Below are 20,430 nucleotides of genomic sequence, written 5' to 3' on the forward strand. Positions count from 1 at the left end.
GGCCCGCAAGGGACTTGCAGTCTGTAGGGAAAGGCAATGTAGAAAAACAACTCAGATATCCTCAGACTTCACCTGTTTTTTTGTGGTGACCACAAGTAATGACTATTATTTCAAATTTAAAGATGCCGGCCTATAACTTTCTTAAAAAGGTTAAAAGTAACTTTCTACCTAGTGTCTGGCATGGCCTGAGGAGCTCAGTAAGAATTTGTTGGAGAAAACAAATGAAATGCTTGTGATGGTGTGTGAACGGGCCATCCCACCCTCCACAGACTGCTGACAACATTGGCCAAGTCTGAACTTGCCTCATTAAATAAGTAATTAACCAAGAGAATGATGAATGAAGCTTTTATTTATAATAACTAAATCAATAATCAAGATTTATTAACCACTTACCATGTCTGAGGTATTGTCTTAAGTTCTTTACAACAGTCCTCAGACAGGGGTGTTCTTAATTACCCCAAGTTTATAGATGAGAAAACTGAGGAACAGAGAGGTTAACTAACTGGCCGAAAGTAACACAGTCTTGAACCCAAGAAGCCTGATTCTGCAACCCTGAGAAAATGAACAAGCAAGTAAACCTCATTGTTAAACTAGAAACAGGCTGCGGCCAACAGGAGGCTTGAAGGAAGAAGCGACAGGTGAGGCAGAGGGTAGGCAAAAATCAAGCAGACAAAAGACAAAGGTTTACTACCAAGTTTAATGGCCAAAAAAAGTGGGCTGTGCCAGAAGACGCAACGGCATAAAGGAAATAGGTACCTGGTCTGTTACAGCAGCTGCTAAGCTAGTTCTGCCCTACCTGTATTTTCCATTTTTATTAGACCCTTCAGTTTTATATTCCTCTTGATATTCAAACTACTGTTCATTTACAAGGTATTAAAGAAGCATTTATTAATTATAAAATTACACAAAATAAGAAGTGGAGAATGAAATATAGCTAAAGAACCATCTTTGTATTTAGGGGAAAATCAGTTGAAACTTATTTAGTTTAGATGGTTGAGACATGCACAGTGTTATAAATAATATCAAAGAATATTTCAGCCTTTAGGAATTTTTCAAAACCACAATTTTTTTCTTTTTGCCAACCCATCCTGTTGTGCATGTGTGTGTGTGTGTGTTTTCCAAAAGCTGAAGAAGAATCTGGAACCTGTTTTAAAGTTTTGTTTAAACTAATGCTTGCCATAGTCTGATTTCTTTCAGATTTTGTTCATCTTCCATGATTAAATGTAATTCTACAATAATATTCATGGCCAAGTGTATTTCCACTTAGAAGCAGGAGAATAGAGAAGCTGTCTTCTAGAATTTCTTTTTTATTATAATTTTGGCTATCTCTGGTCCACCCTTGTCTCTCTTTTTAAAAATCTTGTCTGTATTCCCCTAGCCCAAGTTTTTATTGTTCTATTCTGTTCAGAACAGAACAACTTAAGCAACAACAAAAAAATTGCATCAATAACAAGTATTCTTTATTTACATGGCAACTTTCTTTTATAGATTCTAAACTTCATGGAGTGAGAACATCGCCTTCTAAATATTTGTGGGCTGGAGTTAGGTTCCTTGGTTGAAGGCACTTAATATGGATGGAAATACTTGGCATAATTCTCAAGGTTATAATTTTATAAGGGCCACTTGTTATTTTCCTTTGTTACATAATCCTATCTCATTTCTACCCATCTTTGAATAGGCTTTCCAAAGCTTTTGAACTGAGCACATTGTCTTGAGCACTGCAGATCACTCATGGCTTCTTATATCTCCACACAGAGCAAGTAATACTTTTGTTTCAGCAAATGTTATCTTAATGACATGCTTTTGACTTTGGAACACTTGAGATAGAATCGGGTTAGGATATCCCAGTTGCCTCTGGTTCATGTGTGTCAGCCTCAGGGAACACCAGCAACGTCTGCTGACAAATCAGGCCTCTTTCCCCTTCAAAGTGTCACTAATCTCATTTCTTCTTATTCCCTGACAGACTCCAGCCAAGATAATGTCTCACATGTATCTTGCATGTTTTCACCCATCTCCTTCCATATACCCATCAATAAAAGCACTTACGAAGTACCTACTGTGTGCAGAGGGAGTACTGTTTCACTCTCCACTCTGCCAATTCCCTTATTAAAAGATTAGCTCAGAATATCTTTTCAGAAAATGTTCTCTGCTTAGCGCCACCCTCCCCAATGTCTCCATCAATGTGGGTCCGCTAGTGAGCACAGCCCCAGCGCTGTCTGAGACATGTTGCTCAAGCTCTTTGACCATCACCTACAGGAAGGAATAAATTTGACTGACAGGACTATCTTGTATACACACACACACACAACTCACAAATATAGCTAACTGAAACAAATGGTTCAAGAAAAAATACTTACCATGTAGGACGCACTTGAGTATTTTCAATTCTAAATTATTTCATAAAACAAAAATGTTCATCTTTACTGGCAGAACTGATTTCATGACCACCATTTTGAAAGTTTCTAAGGAACCCTGGGTATTTTTAAAGCATAGAAGTTAATTAGAGGTTAGAAAGGATGCATAATTCAAACAGCAGGTGACTGAAGAATGTTCACAAAGTGCTGTCAGAAAAGTGAAGATTTTTTTCCCAAATAAGGTACTTACAGACAAATGCTAAGTTTGACCAAATCCTCTGACTTCCTAAGAATTAATTCGCTCTTGAAAGCAGAACTTATTTTTTTATTTTGAGTATGTAAATGGATAAGTTTCTTGGCTTCCAGGAACACATGGCTTAATGGGGGACACAGAGAAGTGACAAAATAATTAGGGTCCAGTGTCCTAAGGACTAATCACTCAGACCCTTGTGGGGTTCTGTGGGAGCAGCAAGCCAGTCCCTATTTCAGAAAGGGTCGGACAGACTTCTGGAGCTGGTGACTCTTGAAAAAGGCTAGGTCAGGAGAGACACTTTCTCTCTAGATTAAGAGAGTGCTCTGGCCCTGGCTGGTGTGGCTCAGTGGATTGAGCGCCGGCCTGCAAACCAAAAAAGAAAGGGCTCAGTATTTGTGTTCAGAGGGTATGGAACCTCTTGAATCTGCAGGGCATGGTGAGCGGTCCCTCTGGCTGCAGTGAAGGGCACAGGTGGCGGATGATCAGATATAAACCTCTGGACACAGGCGAGTGGAGGAGCTTGACTTTTCTCTGGAAACATAAAGGAAATCCATTGAAAGGTTTGTTTTTGAAAGATCCGTGAAGAAGCTGTGTGGAGGATGCTGGCCAAGAAGCCCAGCTGGAACAGTGGGTCTAGTTAGGAGGCTGGGCTCGAATACCAGAGAAGAAGTAGTGCAAAGGGCCTTGGCCAAGCCGGTGGTGGTGGGAGTGGAGAAGAGGGAAGGCCTCTGAGAGGCACTGAGGACACAGCAGCAGGGGATTAAAGCAGGTCATGTCTCCGGTGACTTCCAGGTTTCCAGCAGGCATGACCAGAGTGGTGTTCATACCCCACCCCCCACCCACGTAGATGGGAAATGGAGAGGGAGGACAGAATTTGGGAATAGAGGGACATGCTGAATTTGGAGTGCCGACGGTGATGCAATATCCACTTGGACCTGGAGCTTGGGGAGAGGTCTGACCTAGTGTTAGATGAAGCCACAAAGCAAAGATATGAAGTAGGACCAGCAGAGGGCTGAGGACGCGACCCTAGGGAGGCCCCAGATTCAGGGCAATTACTGATTTGCTCTAGATCCATCATTCAGATGGCTCTGATTAGTGTGGGGTCAGTGCAAGCAGTCTACGTCTTCACTTTGTTACTGTCTTCTCTAAGCTGTAAATGCCACTAGAGCTCTTAGAGACAGCATGTGGAACGAACAGTCTTTACTGTGTTTATTCTACACAGTCCTCCTTTTAGGAGCCTCTGGAGATGACACAGGTGCCAGGCAGATGGCAAAGCCTCAGCAAAGGCAGAATGGAAGTAAGGGCAACTCTGTACATAGGCATTAACAAAGACCAGTTCTGAAATGTTTGCTGGGGAGGGGGTCCCAAATTCCTGATAGATTCCTAGTATTTTCACAAATTGGAATGTTGTCCTAATGCCTCCCAGAGGACCATAAACTGAGTTGAGAGTGTTGTTTACTAGCTTTTAAGTCCTTCCAGCTCAGATCACTTAGCTGTCTGTGTGTGAGTCCACAGCTCAGCCTTTAGTGGAGGGCAGAATGATGGAGGAGGGCCTAGGGAAGACAAGTTCCATTTCTGTCCTAGGGTCTTAGGGACAGTGATGCTCACTGTTATGGGCTGAGTTGTGTACCCCTAAATTCATATGTTGAATTCCTAACTCCCAGCACCCCCAGAATGTGACTGTATTTGGAGACAGGGTCTTTTAAGAGATAGTCAAGTTAAAATGAGGTCATGTGGGTGGGGCCTACCTGAGCCCTGAGAAGAGATCAGGACACAGAGGCACAGGGAACACCCTGTGTGGATGCAGGGAGAAGATGGCCACCTACCAGCCGAGGACAAAGGCTGCAGAAGAAATCAGCCCTGCTGATACCTTGATCTTGATGTAGCCCCCAGCAGACTCATACATCCACCTTTCGTCTTCGTGATGGGGGCTTATATACAATACGTAAGCTTGGTGTATGAAGAGGAAAAGTGCAAGAGTTTAACATCCTGGGAAAGAGAAGAAGGAGCTGGAGGGAAATTAAATGTGAACACTACTGCAACAGACAAGTAGCACAAGTGGATTTAACATGTTTAAATTTATCTACTGCTTAGCAGATTACCAAGTACTTCACAAACCTTACTCATTTCATCGTCACAACTGTTTCAACATCGCCTGGGAACTTGTTAGAAACGCAAATTCTAGGGCCCTTGAAGACTTGATTGAAGATTCGAAAAAGGGGGATGGGGCGGGAGTTGGCAGCACTCTGTGTTTTAACAAATCTAGGAGATTCTGATTAGCTAAAGCGGAATGTGTAAAAGCCACTGAGATAGGGCACGGTCCCCTGTCAAGACCCGCAGTTGGGAGGGGACATGACTTTTTTACGGTAGTGAGTGGGCCCGCAACGATGGTCTCCTTGACAACGGGCCCAGAGTGAACTACAAAGTTCTCACACTACGGTGGATTTTTATCCCTAGAACCAGAAGTTGGAAACTCAGCGCGCCGGCTCTGAGTTTCTAAGGTGAGTGGCACCCTCCAACCCTCCAGGCACAGGAGCGGCGGCAGCGGGTGGGAGCAGGGAGCCGGGGAGCTCCGGAGCCCGGGAGCCCGGGAGCCCGGGAGCCGGAGCTGCCGGGCGCGTGCGCGCGGGCGTGAGCCGAGGGGTGGTGCCGGCCCCGCCGGGCTGGCGCTCAGTCCGAGCCACTCAGAGCGCCCGGCGGCGGACACCCGGGGCCTTACAATTAATACCCGGCGCCGCCCGCCGCGCCGGGACTCGTGCGCCCGCAGTTGGGGAAGGAGGCCCCGCGTCCGCCAGACCAGCCTCGCAACTTGCTCTGCTCCCACAGCTGCGGCGACTGGGGCCGGGCAGACTTTCCCGGGCCACTCGCCGCGAGCCAGGTAGCACGGTGACTGTGCCACAGTCCCCGAGGTCCTGCCCGAGGGTCCGTCTGCGGCGTAGCTGTCACTTTTCGTTACTGCGGGCAACTTTGTGCGCGCGGCCGGCCTGGCAGGTGGGCTCGGGAGACCTTCGCGGATCAGGCTCTTCAGGCGGGAGCGGAGTAGGTGAGTGGGGTCGCGAAGCTGGGGTGCGAGTGTGGACGCGCTCCGTGGCAGAACGCGTAGGTTCCCCTCCCATCCCCAAACTGGGCTCCTCTAAAGTTTTACTCAGGACCTGGGGGCGGGCCTGGGAGGGGGAGGGAAGCGGCAGGGTAAGCTGCTGGCAACGCGTTTCCTCGGGTGAAAGAGCGGGTCACTCGGACAGCCACTCCTCCCGGCTGGGCAGCGACACGCCCGCCTGACCCCGAGCCCCAAGCCAGACTTTCTGCCCCACCGGGACCCGGGAGTCCCCGGCGCTGACACTGCCCCGGGACCTCCCTACAAGTCTCTTCCTAGTCCTAGGATCCGGGTGAGGGGAAGTGTGACAGGCCTCCGCCCTCCCGTGCCTTTCATTTAGGAGAAGAGGGCTACTGAGATACAGACCACAAACTTCGTTTGCACATAGCGTAACTGCCTTTCCACTGTTTTTACAACAGGACGAGCATACGCGAGTCATCGCGGTTTCCTCGGGACACCTCCTGGAGGCAGGGCTGAGTAGGGCGACTCAGGGCGCAAGTGGGTGCCCTGGGGCGCAGGGACAGCTCTGGTCTTCCTCGTCCGCAGTCTGGCCCCGGCCCAGGCAAGGCGGCTCAGAAGGGTCCCAGAGCGCTGCCCCTGTTCGGGAAAGGGGTGAACTGCAGTGGGGGGCGCGGGGTTCCTTGCCCTCGGCTGGGCTCCATGTTCCCGACCCTCTGCTCTGCTCCTCGCTGTCCCCAGGGTGCTCCCGCCTGGTGGCCCGGCAGAGGGCGCCAGCGCCCGATCGCCGCGCGGGCCGGCAGTGGGAGGGGACTCGTACGAGCCTCCAGGTAAGGAGCGCCGTGAATCACCCGGAGACGGGGACCGGTCCTTGCTCTGAGAAAGGAGACGGGGAGTGGCGGTGGCGCTGTGGAGAAGTCGGGGCTGGCAAGCCGCTGTGGCGGGGAGCGGCGATTCTGTCCGGAGGAGGTCTGGGGAAAGCTCGGGAAGGTGAGAACGGTCCCTCCGTGCTGTAGACAAGGGGCAGGGAACGCAGCATAGGGTTAAGTCCGGCGACAGTAGGACAGGGCATGCTCCTCTCCGGGGCCGGAGGTGGGGTCAGTTTTACTCCGGCGGGCAGGGAGGGGGCGGCGGATTCCCCGGACGCGGCGACTGGGTGCTCCCAGCGGCCCGTAGGGTCCCCGAGCTTGATAACAAAGGCGCTGCGCGGCCACTCCTCCCACCCACTTCCGTCCCCGGCGGGCCCTGGCGCTCGCTGCCCGGAGGTGCTGGCGGGGTCAGGATTTCCCTCTGCCGAGTTTCGGGAAGTTAGCCCCGCGGCCCGTTACGTGGGGAGGAGGGGCGGGAAAGGGGGCGGCCCGGGAGCGGCACTCCTGTGTGCAAAACGGCGACATCGCCTGTTTCTTTTCCGGGCGAATGGCAAGGGCTGCAGTGACCCCAGCGCCTCTCCTCTAGGTTCCCGGGTCGCGCGTCCGGGGCGGAGGGGCAGGGGTGCCACGCGGCTTTGAACTCCCTGCGCCGCGCTTCCAGCGGGCCCGCGGTCCACGCCCCTCCCTGCAGATTCTGGGCGCGTGCAGGCTCCAGGAGGAGTGCCTAGGGAGCTCCGCCGGCACCCTGAGCGGAGCTCCCTAAGGCGGTAATAGCATTACTCAGAGTTAGTGGCCGGGAGGCTCCAGTCCAGGCCGTAATCTGGGTCAGGTGCGGGGTTCAGCGCTTCTGGCGCAGGTATTACAGCTCTGGTGGTCTAACAGTTTATTGCCATTGGAAGTTCCGCAGAAAGGGAAAGGACAGCAGGGGAAATTAAGAGAGCTCCTTGTTTTCCACGAGTTTGGGGTGACTGTACAAGCCCCAGCACATGCACAAGAGCTGCACTGAAATGGCAGGGCCCGCCAGACGGGCCGAGGAGGAGCAGCTGCTGGAGGGAAACCCAGGGCCCTCTGCTCCGGTGTGAAACCTTATCCTTTAGCAATCAATAGAGAGAATTCATTTGTTTTCTCATCTGCCGCCACTCCCTTCTCCTGTAGTAGGTAATGTGCAGAAACTGGTTTTTCTGAAGAGCCTATTGTGGGAGAGGATCTTACAAGCGCACGTTGGAAGGATCATCACCTTACTTATTTAAACCTCACAGGCTCCTCCAAAGAGGTTCTTTCTTTTACCGATAAGAAAACTGAGCCTCAAAGATGTTTACAGGACCCTCACAGCCTCCTCCAAAGTAGACATTTGCTCACCCCAGTCTTTGCCAAAGGCTGTTCCTGAAGAGTTTTCTTGTGGGTTGCTGGTTGAAGAGGCAAGGTATACGCTGTCACCCTAGGTTTGGTTGATTATGTTAGGCATTAGGGCTAGACTGACTTTCCACATATTGCCGGCTTTGGTTAGGGCCCAGCGCCTCAACTAAACCAATCTTAGCTTAATGCTTAGGGTACATGAAGACAACTAAAACCCCTAGAATTATCTGACGACTCCAGAGAGAGTCAGAAATAGCTGTCCTTTGCTTTATGAGGTATCTCCTTAGGCAGGTGGGCCAGGGGTCAGGAACTCTCCAAGCAATGAGCTCTGTTGCCTTCCCTGCAGCGGGGAGCTGTAGTTCCTACCCTGTTTGAGCTGCGGGGCTTTGACACCTTCTTATATGTGCTTAAAATTCAGTGAAGTCTGCCTTGGAAACACGGCCAACTTTAATCAACTACCTGATTAATTAAAACTCCAAACACCCTTGTAAGCCTCTTAAGAACACGGTGTTATTCACACACCTTTATCGATTGTTGAGCTCAAGTTGACAATATGGGACATTGGCATTGTCCTGTGTACACTTAAGATGGATTTCCATAGGGAAAGATGTTTGAAAGTCTAGAATGTCTGTAACTCAGAATGTCCTAAGGCAGTGTCATCATTTGTGGAGGGGACAAGGCACGGTGATTAAGGGCAAGCTTCTGAAGTCTGAATGGCCAGCGACAAATGGCCCCTGCACCATTTATAGCTCTGTCATGTGGGGCAGGTTGCTGAGTCTCTCTGAGGTTCTCTTGGCTCTTCTAAGACAGAAATGATAAAATGCTTTCTGGTTTCAAACTATGTAGCTGCTCAACACATGTTAACTAATAACCATGATGTTTAAGAACAGAATCTTTTTCTGCCCCTCCCCCAGCCAAAAAGGTAAAATGGTTGACACTTGTCTTGAACTCCCTGTTCTTAGTTAACACTGCAGTGTGGTGCAGTTAGTCATTCTTTATCAGCAAATGGTGGTGGTAGTATTGGCCAGGGTGGCGGGGGCAGTGTAGCACTGATGGAAAGCTTTGTTTAGTTGCCCAAGGAATTTACAGGGGGCTCAGGCCTGTGGGGCCTCCCTCTGAGTTGCACCACTGTGTCATTTTGTGGCCCGCCCTGTAGTCATTTCTCTTTCCTTTAAATCTGGAGCCAGTATTCTAATGACCAAGATGACAGAACTGAAAAAAAAAAAAAAAAACAAAAAAAAAAACCAAACCCAGACCAAACAAACTAGAGAATAGGAAGCAAGTGTTCTCTGCTCATTCATGAACCACTATCTGCTTCTGTGAAAATTGTGCTGGCACAGCCCCCTCGGGTTAAAGGTGAGCCGTGTTGATAGCGAAGAGAGGAGAGGTTGAGATAACATTTCAAAAACACTTGCTCAAAATACAGTAAACTATATGTGATCTGAAAATTACTAAACTAAATTCTGGAAGGTGACACAAAGACACATATGTTCAGTTAAGCTAAACAACTAGTGAACAACCAGCGTAGCTATTTCATGTGTTACAAAACTTGGAAGCTTTTCCATTTAGCAAATACAGGTGGAGAAATGGTTTCTTACAATATGTCAAGTTGTCAAGTTGTTTTCGAAAGACCTCTTCCACTGCTCTTTTATAGTTCTTGATTGTACTTTTGCATTTATCTTTTAAACAATCATGGGCTAAAGTTTTGAAAACCTTATAATGTCCTTAAACACCACCTTATCATGAAAGTTGTCACCAAGAAGTGTAAAGCCCTGGAGCACAGGGAGGGATTGCCATTTAAAGCCCTACACAGGTTTCACACTTGGATACAAAATGCAGCTTTCTCCCACATTGGAAAATGAGCTGCGTGTGGACCCAAGTGGCAGCATGCAAAGGGTTAGGAGCATCTCACTGCGTTGTAGCTACTTGTTGCATTGGGACGGGGAAGAAGGAAGCAGCTGCAGGGCGTGCACCAGACCTGCGCGGCTGTGCTTCCATTGTGGGGCGGCGAACAGGGAGCTTGTTCAAAGGCATCTTGCATTCCCCAGCTGCTCCACAACCTCTTTGCAGATGGGAGAGAACTTGCCAGCTGCTGGGGCAACTGTACTTACATTTGCTGCTTTTGTGCAGTAACCAAGGAAGGTAAAAATCCAGACGCCTTTGTTAAACTGTAGCTGTTGTAAATAGCCATATTTGTTTCTGCTGTGTCAATGTTATTCCAGACACAGTCTGTTAGGGGAGAAGCTTTAAGAATAAATGTCAGAATTAACTTTTTTTTCTGAATAACTTTTTTAAGGATAACTAGCATGTATAGTTTTCCCATACTTAAAGCCCAGGCTGCTTTTGTATTTCATAGACTACCAAAGGAATGGGTCTAACATTAAGTGTTTTTTAAAAAATTGTCATATGAATCAGGTGTAGTTATACACTTTCTTCTATTGCATGAAATACATGAAAGTTACAGTGTATGTCTAGACGTTAGGTTACCTTGCATTTGTTAGAGCCGAAGGTTAAAAGGTAGTCCACACCCCTTATCTTGTCCATAAGAAAACATGTTTCCAAGTGGTTGTCACATACCCAGGGTGGTTTGGCTCTTGGTTTACTTTAGCAGATCTGTTGAGTGTTTATAGTGCTGCAGACCTGAAGAACTATGAAGATGAGTAAGGGCTTGGGCCCAGCCCCAGGCAGACTCACAGCTTACAAACCAGCAGACAGAAACGATTACCATATGAGGGCTGTCATAGAGGCAGCACCCTTTTGTGAAATCACCTCTTCAGGCACCTTTTTTGTAATAATGTTGGTGTTGTAATCATGTCAGCTCAAATAAAGCCTAAGTAACAAGTTCATGTGCCAATAAAAATCGATAAGGAGAGTCTGGGCACAGGGAGATAGAAGAGGCATTATATGGTTTCTCAAACTGTGAGTACCTGTTCTAAAAAGAAAAGCTCTGTGTTTGCGTGGAGACCCCTGTTTCTTTCTCAGCCTTTCTGACCCCAAATTCCTGCTCTGCACACCAAGGCATTTTGCCCTCCAAATTAGTGTGAACGAACGTGAATCCATGTTCTCTAGAAGCTGCAGCATACACCACAACCCTTCAGTGGGATTCAGTCGGCTTTCGCCCCTTTGTTCTGGAGGAGGTTATAAAATAAAGCGTAATCATTCGGACATGAACAATACCCTGTGACTCTGAATCTCAGCTCATTCTTAGGGACTCTTGCTGTTGTTTCAGATCCTCAGCTTCTCAGAGCTGCTGAGTTAAACCCACAATTTCAAACCCTTTAATCCCTTCTGGGTTCCACGTATTCATTCATGTATTTTTTACTTTGTCCATTTTGCACAGTAATATTAGATTTTCACAATATTTCAGCTTTCAGTTGCTTTTACTGCCATTTCTTTTGAGACTCTCAAGAGCTCTGTTGGGCTCTCAGGGCTGATGGCCCGGGGGCTCTGCTTTGCAGAAGAGGAAACTGAGGCTTTTTCAGTGAGCACCTCGCCTGGGCTAGGACTAGAATGCAAGTGTTCTGACCCAAACCAGGGCCCGAGTCTTGGAAGGATCAACTTACACAAAGCTAGAGAGGTTGAGCCACCTCCTTCCTGAGGCTTTGCTGCGCATGCCGACTACAGTGGTCCTCACTGGACTCTTTCCCTGACATAACTCCCTGTTTCTTATATTTCTCTGCACATTTTACTTACTTGTTGATCTTGTTATGTTTTTAAGTCTTGGCCCTCAAGTGCAACTGCCAGCTTTTTAACACATGGATCCCTCCTTCCCATCACACACATACACACAGATATACACAGGCCCAACCGTGGCCATTGGACCCATTATCCAGCCCAGGTCCTATCAGAAGATGACCTCACATTTGTTTCCTCAAAGTGTGTAGTCCTGATTAATGGTTTGGAGTGCTACACAATTCTTAATGGATAGCAACTAAGCTAACCAGTCTTATCTTTTCCACCAGAGGGACTGTTGAAATGTGAGCCCCCACACCTTGGTAATGGTGACCAGGTCGTCCTCACAACATCTTGCTCCGAGGAGGTTAGAAAAACAGCCATTCCTGGGAGGAGAAGGAAAGTGATGAGCTTGGGGGTGCAGTACAGAGGGTTCTGTGCTTCAGGGCTTCTCTGCCACTCCTTGTACAGCCACTGTCCTGTTCCTTACGCACCCGCTAAGAGTGCCCCCCCACCCCCCCACCCCCGCCTGCCGCCTCCTAACTTTGGCAGCTTCCTTCTCGTTCTGAGACCCTTTGTTTTGCCTGTGACATGCTGCCCTTCCTGCTCCTGGTCTGTTGCTGCTCGCCCAGTCACCTCCTGGCAGCCCTTGGTTTCAAGTGTCTTATGGACACTTTGCCTCGGATGCCCTTATCTCCATCTGTCACTGGTGTTTAATTGCTTTCCCCCACTCCAGCCCGCTCTGGGACACGGGTAGGTTTCCCCCTTGCTACTCTTTCTGTTGACTTCTGTGAGCTTTCCTCCGCCTCCTCCTCTGTGCACGCGCCCCTCTGTGTCTGCATGTTCTCGGGTTTCCAGAATGTGTCTGTGCCTTTGTTTCCATCCAGGGCTGCCCTGTACTTTCTTTCACTCTTCCTCCCCTCCCCCCTTTTTAACCCTCTTAATTTTTTTTATTGAGGTATAATTGACATACAACATTATATTAGTTTCCGGGGTACAACAAAATGATCTGGTCTTTGTATATATTGCGAAATGATCACCATAATAAGTCTAGGTAACATCCATCATCACATACAGTTACAAATTTTTTTTTTCCTTGTGATGAGAACTTTTAGGATTTATTCTCTTAGAAACTTTCAGATATACAGTCCTTCCTCCCCTTTTGACAACGCTTCTTAAGAAGTAGATCCTTTCTGCTGTATCTGTTCTTCTCAACAGTTTACAGTCTGTGGTCCAAGCCAATCCTGTTTGGCTGCCACCTGCCTCAGGTATAATCATTACGCTAATACTCTAGCACGTTTTTGTTTTTTTTTTGTTTTTTGTTTTTTGTAAAATTTAGAGGCAAATTTGCTCTTACAAAATGGTTCTTTGGAACTGAAACTTGGAAACACCAGTTTTGAAACTGGTCAGATCAGGGCATTTCAAAGGCCTGAACTTTGAGGAAAAGGGTTTGAAATTTATTTTGGCTTTCCTTTCACATGGCAGTACCTGGAAAGTAACTGAAACATGAGCTTGTTTTTGGATAACTTTTCCCTTGCAAATGGAAATTGTACATACACAGAGCAGAATTAACATTTGCTTCTTTTTCAGAAAAAAATTATATTTCTGAAAGATCTTAGAAGGCAGCTTATGCTTTGTGGCCTCTCTGGCTTGCATGTAAGTGAGGAGTGCATGGTCATACAGGGACTGCGCTGGAGCCTTGGTTCCAGAGGCTCGTGGGGCTATTTCCTAGCAGGGGTCCCACGTCCATGAAAATATATGGAGAGTCAGTGTGAAGAGAGCTTTGATTTAGGAAATTTTACTTTTCCTCTCTAAAGCTTTGAACATGGAGGAGCATCCTCAGGGTCCCAGTTGGAGCAGGTTGGCTGTGGGAAGCAGTGAGAAAGGGTGGCCTCAGCCTGCTGGGAGCCAGAGCTACAGGGATAACACCCAGGCCCCATGAGGCTCCCGCTGGCATGTTTGCCATGTGCTCCCGGGCCATCCCACCTGGTACTTAGTCCCTGCATGGAAATTGCTCCTCGTCTGATTTTTGGGGTGCTAATTTACATTTCTCCGTTTGTCTTTCTTTTAAGTTCTGAAAAAAGTGAAAAGATGCTTACCTCTGCCAAAATGTGGTTTGGTTCTTGAACTTCCCAGTCTGAAGGGAGCCCAGTTGCCTCGCCCCAGTAGATATGGGAGTCTGCGTACAGCACTGGGGTTGGCGCTTCTGTTAGTAGAGTGTAGCTCTCCCAGACCAAGGAATCTTTGTTTCAGTAAGCTTCTTTAACTGGTGTTTCAGCAGGATCTCGATGTGGTCATAAGTTTTGTTGCCCATCTACAACAACATCAGGAGAAAGGTTTTTAAAATTGAATTATATAGAAACAAGAAAAGAAAGAAATCACATGGAATGTTCATTCACTAGTTTGTTCAGCAGACATTTGTTAACCACATGGTGGGTGTGTGCATGCCTAGTATTGAAAATGTAGAGTGACTCCTGTCTCACAGAGCTTACAATCTGGAGAGACATTTGTAAACACAAAAGCATAAGGAGGCGTCACCACTATCGGGAGGAAAGCACATTCCCGGAGTAACGGAGACACAGAGGATGCGATGCGGGGGATGGGTGCTGAGAGCAGCGTCATGGATTGACTGTAACGTACACCGGGCCCGGTGCCGGGTGTTTGGCATGCTGCACCTCTTTTAATCAGCAGGATCACAGAAGTGGAAGCCTTGATAGGTTAAGTACCTCAAATGAGGTAAGGTAATAAGTAGAACCTAAGTTTGAACTCAGATCCAAAGTCATAAACCTTATGCAATAAATAAAAGGATGCATGCGTATCTTTTTAGGTTTACTTTCTGTCCATCTCCATCACTGTACGTAATTGAGGAAGAAGGAAGCTGGAATGTGTAAAGAGTGTATAGTGGGCTCCAGACTATGCCCACTGTCATATAAAGGATATACAGCTCATCCTTGAACAATGCGGGCTTGGGGTGCTGGACCCGTGCACAGTCCAAAATCCGCGTATAACTTTTGATTCCCCAGTCATCCCTCAGGATCTGTTGGGGATCAATTCCAGAACCCCCATAGATACCAAAATCCACAGATGGTCAAGTCCCTTACATAAAATGGCATAGAACAATGCATATAGTCGGCCTCCACGTTCATGGACTCCCAGTTGCAGATCAAAAATAGTGTCTTCCAGCTGCAGTTTGTTGAATCCAAGGATGTGGAAAGCTTGGGGATATAGAGGGCCAACAGCATATTTACTGAAAATAATCCACATACAAGTGGACCCATGCAGTTCAAACCCGTGTTGTTCAAGGGTCAAATGTACCATGGGGATTTACTTTAGACAGTGACTTTGAGTCTGTAACTATGTATTTTCTCAGAGGATCCTTTATAATCAGTCTCCTGCCAACTGGACTTCTAAAGAGGCTCTTTTTTCCCTCTGACAAACTTTGCAGAAACTGACTGCCAGGGTCACTGTCCCCCGGGAGGGACTGTACCCACAATTTTATGCCTCTTTTCTTGGTGCTGTGCATTGCGGCCACAGGAGCCTCTGGTTCCTGCCTTGCTGTTCTCATCTGTGTTTGGCTGAGGGAAGTGGTTTTATTTCAGGCCTGTTGAAGGGAAGAGTAGCTTCCTCATCAAGCAGCAGCAGTAAAGCTAAGAGCACTGTACCTGCCCCAAGTCTCCTCTGGACATCCAGCAAGGTGTACACTACCTCTTCACATCTCCCATTTTCTGCCTTGTAAGGATTGCCAGTCTGGATTTCTGATAAACCTGTTGTGATCCTAAGGAGAGGCTCGAAAGAGAAGTGGGATCCTGCCTTGTTCCCGAGGGAACCAGTGAGGACAAGGGGTGGCCTTCTTCGGGACCCATCACTCTGGGGCTCAACAAGAAACTGAGAAGCGTGTGCTTCTTTAGGGCTGTGTCTGTGTGTCCTCATTTGGATGCAGCTCTCACAGCAGGTGCAAGGAGGACCGCTGTCCCTGAACGGCGTCGCGACGGGGAAATATCATGATTGAAAATTTGGAAGCAAACGTGCTTTTCTTTATAGAATGCATTTTTTTTTTTAAAGTCCAGAATCTCTAAGAATAAGGCCAAGTATCTGCATTCCTGGAAAAGTTGATACACCATGAATTCAAGTTTAGGGAGAACTCACTTCAAGCAAAGTTAGACCATCTCTATGACATTTCTAAAAGTGAATTTCATGTAAGATTTTTAAATAAGATTTACATATATAGCTTTTCAATCTGACCTCAGAATTATCCAGTTATAACTATATGTTGAAAAACAATCATCATGATGTACTTCTGACATTGAGTTTCCAGGAAAAACAAAAACATATTACATGCTTGACAAGAAAATTATATGGTAGAAAAATGTTTTGGTTGATTATTTATGTAAACCCAACATCTGTGTGTTTGGAAAAAAAAAAGGACTTCCTCATCACTTTTTTAAAAAAAACTAAAAGCTTTCATCTTGTGGCATGTTTTCTATACTTTGTTCTCACAGAGTTGGAAGCAAACACAAGTTAGTTACAGCAGGCAGTGAAAGCACTTTTTTTTTCCATGAACAAATTAGTTCCATCTCTCATGTCTAGGCTTCTTTAAAAAAAAAGTCTTAGAGGAAACTGCAAACTTGTGGAAAACATCTCACTTTCCTTGTGAGCACAGATACTGGTTCTAGGTTCAAATAGTAATATCCTTCATCTGGTTGTAGAACTATGAACATTTATAAACCCACTCATGTTTTGTTTGCCCCATAACCATGAAACCATGGTTTCCAGTATACATTTTCTTTGCCAGCATTTCCCATTTCAGCTAAAAATTGGCTTTAAGAAGTTAAGTGCTATGTTTGCATAATCATCACCCAACCCTTTTTGTTCTCCAAGCTTTTTATCCTCTTGCTTGCCAAATTCACATGGATTGCTGATAGCTACCCAAGAATGGCTTTTCTGTTTCATCTTATATTTTCCAAAAAGTTTTCCCATTGTTTTTGATTCTAGGGACAACTGGGGAGAGTTACCGAGCTGTGGAAGAGTTGTCTCTCGTGCGTACGTTCACTGAATGAATGACCTATCATCGCCAAATGTGAGGATGCCCGCGGATTGAATATTTTTAGTTTTAGGATAGGTAGGAGAGTGGAAACAGTTGAAAAGATGAAACGATTTCATAGTATGCGGAAATTTCTCTCTTTAAGCTTCTTTTTCTATTACTGTTATGTCATATCATTACCTGAAGTATCATTAAATAGTCTGGTAGGACAAATAGCTCTTGCTAAGAGTAATACCTTTTTACACTGAATACTGGAAGTTTCAATAAAGTACAATGATAATAACTCATCATGAATGATGATCATTTATGCAAGAATATAAATATTTATGAACACATTTCTGTGCAGGGCACTCTGCTAGGCTCTTTCACATTTCTGCTGTCACTTAATCACAACCACCATGTGAGTAAATAGTGTTATTCCCAGTTCACAGATAAGCGATTTTGAGTAGTTTGGAGGTAAAATGACTTGGCAAAATCATTTATCTAATGGGTTGCAGAACTGAGATTCAAATCTAGATCTTCTAACTCTAAAATCATTCATGTTCACTCCCCAGTGTGCTAAGCTGATAAATAAATGGTAGTGATACCGCAGTGAAGGTCATATGTGTAATAGGGCATTTCAGAAGTACAGTTCTGTGCTAATGTAATAAAAGTTTAAGAATAAAACCATCAAACTGGGGTGAAATTTTTAGTGCGCATATGTTCCCATTAGGTTTGGAGAATAGGATTTAGTATTTGCCTGCTTTTTGTGAAAGACATCAGTTGTCCCACATCTGAGTCTAACTTGCAGTGAAATTCCAATTAGGTGTTTGTTCTAAAGTGTGTACCCTCTAAAGGCCGCCGCCCCTCCCTCCCTCCCTCCATGCCCCCCCCTCCCTCCCTCCCTCCCTTCCTTCCTTCCTTCCTTCCTTCCTTCCTTCCTTCCTTCCTTCCTTCCTTCCTTCCTTCCTTCCTTTTTTTTTTAAACAGCTTTATTGGGGGGTGTAATACTGCCATTGTTTTCTTGACGTTCTAACAGGATTTTTAGGGAAAGTTTGGGCCGGTGTTAAGCCAAAATCTCTTAACTTCTAGGACTTTTTGATATAGTATTGGCTAAGTTACACAAGCTGTTTCTTGTTACTGTACTTCTTTATTACTTTCAAAGAAATCTTTTTAGTAATACTTCGGGAAATTTTGGAGTTTTTAAAAACTCTTGGTTGCTGATAAAATATTGAGTACATAAATCTGAGAAGTAGAAAAATAGTAGCTTGATATTGAACAGTTTCTCTTCTCCAATTAACTCTCGATTTTCTATATTAATAGGAGGAACCAAGACTATAATCACTCAAAATAGTAATATCTTATATTTAAGTATGTTTTAGGGTTCCATATGCATCTTATTTTAATCCTTTGTGCACTCTATTAGATGAGCAGGGCTTGTCTTACCTTTCTCTTGTAGAGGAGGAAATTAAAGCTTAGAAGGCCCCAAAGAAAAACTTTCTGTGCAAACCATAAAGGAGCAGGTAGCAGGGCCTGGTCTAGAAATCATGTCTTTTAACTCCTAGCTCTGTTTTTTCCACTCTTGATTTGATTGAGTCAGTAACAAGTGATAGAAATTTTTCCAATGGAATTAAAAAAAACTTAATTATGGTTATTTATCATGTGCCACAATTTAAAATTTTGCTTTAAAGCCATCCCACTTCCTCCTTTCTCTGTTAATCCATTATGACCTGTTAGGCAGCAGCTGTTAGAAGAATGTAAATTACTACCATATATAGATAGAGCTCTTCAAGGGTTAGAAAGAAAAGAATTGGTTGAATTGCATGGTATCTCAGAATTTTCAGTGATCAGAATGGAGAAACCAACATGCTTTGTTGAAAATATTGACCTTCTCAATCCTTACAGGGATTATGCAAGCAAATGGGCTGAATAGCTAATCTCTTCACTAGGAGTGTTCACCTTGACTGGTCCGTGCTGGTAGGAAAGGAACTAATGTTTACGGAGCATGCATTCTGTGGTAGGCTATGTATTAGGCATTGTCTACACATTATCTGACTATATCTCACAGTATAGTCCCATAGATGAGTGCCTTAATCTCAAGTTTAAGCCTAAGTGGTGGGACTGGAGTTATTTCCAGGTCTGTAAGATAAGTGCAGAATTTTTCAACTCTACCATCTCTAAATTCTATGATTTATTTTTTATAATTAAGCCTTCCTGAAAATATTTTCTTGAATTTTTAGTTAGCCTGGAAACCAGACAAAACAGCATTAGTTATAATAATACTAGTTAGAAGGGAAAAGAAAAATTTGCCAAAAGTTGTCCTGACTATGAACTTAAGAGTAGTATAGAACAGTGCTACTTAAACTTTAATGTGCATACAGCTCACCTAGGGATCTTGTTCAAATTTTTATATATTTGCTGATTTTTAAAATCTACTTGTTCTACTTGTTATGTTTAATATATTAAGAGGGCAGTGTTGAAATATGTGACTCTTCTTGTGAATTTGTCTTTCTCCTTGCAGTTCTATCAATTTTTGCTTCCAGTATTTGGAAATTTGGTTGTTAAAATGAATAGATTTTTTAAAATTTTTAAATATTTTATTTATTTATTTTTAGAGAGAGGGGAAGGAGGAGAGAAAGAGAGGGAGAAGAACACCAATGTGTGGTTGCCTCTTGTGTGACCCTGCTGGGGATCTGGCCTGCAACCCAGGCATGTTCTCTCACTGGGAATTGAACCTACGACCCTTTGATTTGCAGGCCAGCACTCAATCCACTGAGTCACACTAGCCAGAGCTAAGGTTATTACGTCCTCTTGATGAATCAGACACTTTTTCATTAGAAATGACCTTTATACTAGATGATACTCTTTGCTCTAAAATCTCCTTTGTTTGATGTTATCAAAGGCACTTTAGCTTTCTTTGAATAGGTATTAGTATGGTATATCTTTTTCCATAATTTTACTTTTAACCTATTTGCATCTATATTAAAGTGCGTTTCTTACCTGAATACTCCCTAGTATATAGTTGGATCTTGCTTTTATTTTTTTCAATATGGCAATTTTTGTCTTTTAATTGGAGACATTTAGACCATTTATATTTAATATAATTATTGATATAATTAGCTTGAAATCTATGATTAACTATTTGTTTCCTATTTATCCTGTGTTTTATCTTCCCGTTTTCTGCCTTCCTTTGAATTGATTCCATTTCAATTTTATGATTCCATTCTTTCTCCTTTGATGGGTTATTAGCTCTATATATTTGTTTAGTTATTTTAGTGGTTGCTTTAGGATTTAAGGTATACATTTTTAACTACCCAGAGTCTGCCCTTAGGTGATATACCGCTTTAATATTGTATAAGAACCTTATAATAGTATACTTCCATTTTGACCTTTTATTATTGTTGTCATACTTTGTAGTTTTACACGTGTAAATAACACCACATAAATTGTTATTATTTTTGCTTTAGAAGTCACTTCTCTTTTAAAGAGTAAATCATATATTTACTTAGATAGTTGCCAATTTCAGTCTCTTCATTCCTTTGTATATATTCTTATTTCTACTTGCTATTACTTTCCTTGTGCTTAAAAGGAAAAAGGACTTTCTCTAACATTTCTTAGTTTTCAGGACTGCTGATGATGTATTCTTTCTATTTTTACGTGTCTGATAAAGTCAATAGTTTCCTTTAATTCTAAAACATATTTTTGCTGGGTATAACATCCTAGATTGATGGGGTTTTTTTTTATTTCAGTTTTTAAAGATGTTGCCACAGTGTCTTTTTACTTGTTATTGTTATTGACATTAAAGCTGGTGTCATCCATATCTTTGTTTCTCTGTGATCTGTCCTTTAACTCTG

The 20,430-nt window shown here is 44.6% G+C and overlaps 1 protein-coding gene across 4 annotated transcripts in view; it reads left to right on the forward strand.

Annotated features, from left to right (window-relative positions):
• Positions 1–5,337: 5,337 nt before the first annotated feature.
• The window catches only part of SVIL (supervillin), a 215,740-nt gene continuing 200,647 nt past the window's right edge, over positions 5,338–20,430 (forward strand). For 2 of the 4 annotated variants that reach the window (XM_054592170.1, XM_054592180.1), the window contains exon 1: positions 5,338–5,650. The gene's annotated coding sequence lies outside the window, so the exon portion shown is untranslated. Of the gene's footprint in view, positions 5,651–6,548; positions 6,650–16,441; positions 16,634–20,430 lie in introns of those variants that run through there. The other 2 variants (XM_054592174.1, XM_054592176.1) reach the window with 2 other exon arrangements.

Source organism: Pteronotus mesoamericanus, unplaced genomic scaffold (assembly GCF_021234165.1).
Source record: "Pteronotus mesoamericanus isolate MK-2021 breed Mesoamerican mustached bat unplaced genomic scaffold, CSHL_Meso_final contig_130, whole genome shotgun sequence".
Classification (NCBI taxonomy): Eukaryota; Metazoa; Chordata; class Mammalia; order Chiroptera; family Mormoopidae; genus Pteronotus; species Pteronotus mesoamericanus.